The following is a 3,980-nucleotide window of genomic DNA, read 5'->3' on the forward strand; positions in this document are numbered from 1 at the left end:
GAGTCTTGCTGTATCACCCAGGCTAGAATGCAGTGGCACAATCTTGGCTCACCGCAACCTCCCCCTCCTGGATTCAAGCTATTCTCCTGCCTCAGCCTCACAAGTAGCTGAGATTACAGGCAGCTAATTTTTGTATTTTTAGTAGAGACAGGGTTTCGCCATGTTGGCCAGGCTGTTTTAGAACTCTTGACCTCACATGATCCGCGCCCCCCTCAGCCTCCCAAAGTGCTAAGATTACACAGCCAGGAGCCACCATGCCCAGCCACTTTTGCTTATTATTCTGTATAGTATTAAGTGTTCCATAAACATTTGGGGTTCAGTGTATTTAATGTAATACCAGTTTTGCAGTGAATCAGTTTCAGTATACCTCTAGCACAGAAAAGGACAAGAAAATCGGGATGCGAGGAGAGAAAATGGCGTCCATGGATTACAGTGCCTATAGCCAAGCTGCAGCGCAGCAGGGTGCTTACACCGCCCAGCCCACTCAAGGATATGCACAGACCACCCAGTCATATGGGCAACAAAGCTATGGGGCCTATAGACAGCCCACTGATGTTAGCTATACGCAGGCTCAGACCACTACAACTTACGGGCAGACTGCCTATGCAACTTCTTATGGACAGCCTCCCACTGGTTATACTACTCCAACTACCCCCCAGGCATACAGCCAGCCTGTGCAGGGGTATGGCACTGGTACTTATGATACCACCACTGCTACAGTCACCACCACCCAGGCCTCCTACGCAGCTTAGTCTGCATATGGCACTCAGCCTGCTTATCCAGCCTATGGGCAGCAGCCAGCAGCCACTGCACCTACAAGACCGCAGGATGGTAACAAGCCCACTGAGACTAGTCAACCTCAATCTAGCATAGGAGGTTACAACCAGCCCAGCCTAGGATATGGACAGAGTAACTACAGTTATCCCCAGGTACCTGGGAGCTACCCTATGTAGCCAGTCACCGCACCTCCATCCTACCCTCCTACCAGCTATTCCTCTACACACCCGACTAGTTATGATCAAAGCAGTTACTCTCAGCAGAACACCTAGGGCAACCGAGCAGCTATGGACAGCAGAGTAGCTATGGTCAACAAAGCAGCTATGGGCAGTAGCCTCCCACTAGTTACCCACCACAAACTGGATACTACAGCCAGGCTCCAAGTCAATACATATACTCTGTATATCATATAATATGTGTATATCATATAATATACTCTGTATAGCCAACAGAGCAGCAGCTACAGGCAGCAGAGTTCATTCTGACAGGACCACCCCAGTAGCATGGGTGTTTATGGGCAGGAGTCTGGAGGATTTTCTGGACCAGGAGAGAACCGGAGCATGAGTGGCCCTGATAACCGGGGCAGGGAAAGAGGGGGATTTGATCGTGGAGGCATGACCAGAGGTGGGCAGGGAGGAGGACGTGGTGGAATGGGTGCTGGAGAGCGAGGTGGCTTCAATAAGCCTGGTGGACCCATGGATGAAGGACCAGATCTTGATCTCGGCCCACCTGTAGATCCAGATGAAGATTCTGACAACAGTGCAATTTATGTACAAGGATTAAATGATAATGTGACTCCAGATGATCTGGCAGACTTCTTTAAGCAGTGTGGGGTTGTTAAGATGAACAAGAGAACTGGGCAACCCATGATCCACATCTACCTGGACAAGGAAACAGGAAAACCCAAAGACGATGCCACTGTATCCTATGAAGACCCACCTACTGCCAAGGCTGCCGTGGAGTGGTTTGACGGTAAAGACTTTCAAGGGAGCAAACTTAAAAGTCTCTCTTGCTCGGAAGAAGCCTCCAATGAACAGTATGCGGGGTGGTATGCCACCCTGTGAGGGCAGAGGGATGCCACTAGCACTCCGTGGAGGTCCAGGAGGCCCAGGAGGTGCTGGGGGACCCACGGGTTGCATGGGAGGCTGTGGAGGAGATAGAGGAGGCTTCCCTCCAAGAGGACCCCAGGGTTCCCGAGGGAACCCTTCCGGAGGAGGAAACGTCCAGCACCGAGCTGGAGACTGGCAGTGTCCCAATCCGGGTTGTGGAAACCAGAACTTCGCCTGGAGAACAGAGTGCAACCAGTGTGAGGCCCCAAAGCCTAAAGGTTTCCTCCTGCCACCCTTCCCGCCCCCCGGGTAGCAATTGTGGCAGAGGTGGCCCTGGTGGCATGTGGGGAGGAAGAGGTGGCCTCATGGATCATGGTGGTCCCGGTGGAATGTTCAGAGGTGGCCGTGGTGGAGACAGAGGTGGCTTCCATGGTGGCTGGGGCATGGACCTAGGTGGCTTTGGTGGAGGAAGACGAGGTGGCCCTGGTGGGCCCCCTGGACCTTTGATGGAACAGATGGGAGGAGGAAGAGGAGGACGTGGAGGACCTGGAAAAACAGATAAAGGCGAGCACTGTCAGGAGCGCAGAGATTGGCCCTATTAGATGCAGAGACCCCGCAGAGCTGCATTGACTACCAGATTTATTTTTTAAACCAGAAAATGTTTTAAATTTATAATTCCATATTTATAATGTTGGTCACAACATGATGATTATTCCTTATCTGTACGTTAGTATTTTTCACCATTTGTGAAGAAACATTAAAACAAGTTAAATGGTAGTGTGTGGAGTTTTTTTTCCCCTTCTTTTAAAAAATGATTAAGACTTAACAATGGGAACCCCTTGTGAGCATGCTCAGTATCACTGTGGAGAACCAAGAGGGCCGCTAACTATAACAGTGTTCATGGTTGTGATGGTGTTTTTTTTTTTAAATAAAATTCCAGATGTTTAAAAAAAAAGAAAGAAAGAAAATGGGGACACTAAAGAGCAAGGACTGGCTAAGGAAAACAGTATTCTGAGGGGTAGAATCAGAGTCCCAAACAACCTACTTTTCCGAGGTCAGGTCATATGATGTAGAATTGAGACAGTCCCAATAACAAGCTAAACAATTGAATAGCCATAGTTTAATCTAAATCTTTGTGTACATTTTTCACACCTTTGTTCAGTTTCCTCCACCCGAAATACTGTCCATTCTCAGTCCACCACCTGTGATTCCTAGAAGGCAATATGCATTCTCAGGCCTCTCTACTTCCGGTGGTTCATTCTTAAATTGGAATTCCCCTCCCAATCTCTATCCTGTCCTTCAGCACAAGCCTCAGCTGTTGTAAGGAAAACTTCCCCTCCCTATCTGTACAGCTAAGTTAGGAATCCCTCATCTGGGCTTGCATTTCCCCAATATTTCCTGAATGATCGTTAAGTAAAAGAGCTTCATAAACATGCAAGTGTTTGGGAACTTTCTAAGGATCCTTGTCCTTCTATCTATACGTAAAGCACCATCTGGTGGTCAAAAAAGATGACTATACTTCTAGGTCACCAAGGTGTGTTTTCTGTTCTCTGAGCTTTCAGAGAGCTTTTAAAATCATGTTAGAGGAAAAAAGCCACGCTGACTTGCATAGAGATGTACCTATTGCCAAAGAACAATTTTTCTTGAGTGGATGTTTCCTGCTTTCTTGCTCACTTCCATTTTCTTTCACCCTCCTCCCTGTTTCCTTCCATTCTTATTTCTCAATTCCTTTCTCCTACATTTCAGTAGGCCCACTGAAAATGAAAACACAGTTCTGGCCAGGCTCACTGGCTCATGCCTATAATTCCAGCATTTTGGGAGGCCGAGGCGGGTGAATCACTTGAGGTCAGGAGTTCAAGACCAACCTGGCCAACATGGCGAAACGCTGTCTGTACTAAAAATACAAAAATTAGCCTGGCATGGTGGTGTGCGCCTGTAGTCCTAGCTAGTCGGGGGGCTAAGGCAGGAGAATGGCTTGAAACCGGGAGGCGGAGGTTGCGGTGAGCCGAGATCATGCCACTGCACTTCAGCCTGGGTGACAGAGCTAGACTCCATCTCAAAGAGAAAAAAATCAGTTCTGGTTGGTATTTGTTTTGTTTTGGCTGCCGTAAGAGCCTCCACATTTCCTTTTGGAATTCACAGATCTACATTGTG

The 3,980-nt window shown here is 48.3% G+C and overlaps 1 pseudogene across 1 annotated transcript; it reads left to right on the forward strand.

The window, feature by feature from the left end:
* The first annotated feature begins 413 nt into the window (after positions 1 to 413).
* Positions 414 to 2,608, forward strand: LOC116563240 (annotated as a pseudogene). Its single transcript, XR_004274296.1, has 2 exons — positions 414 to 1,177; positions 1,230 to 2,608. The product of XR_004274296.1 is annotated as an RNA-binding protein EWS-like (transcript).
* The last annotated feature ends 1,372 nt before the right edge of the window (positions 2,609 to 3,980 follow it).

Source organism: Sapajus apella, unplaced genomic scaffold (genome assembly GCF_009761245.1).
Source record: "Sapajus apella isolate SASKATOON/1434 unplaced genomic scaffold, GSC_monkey_1.0 scaffold34, whole genome shotgun sequence".
In the NCBI taxonomy this organism is placed as follows: Eukaryota; Metazoa; Chordata; class Mammalia; order Primates; family Cebidae; genus Sapajus; species Sapajus apella.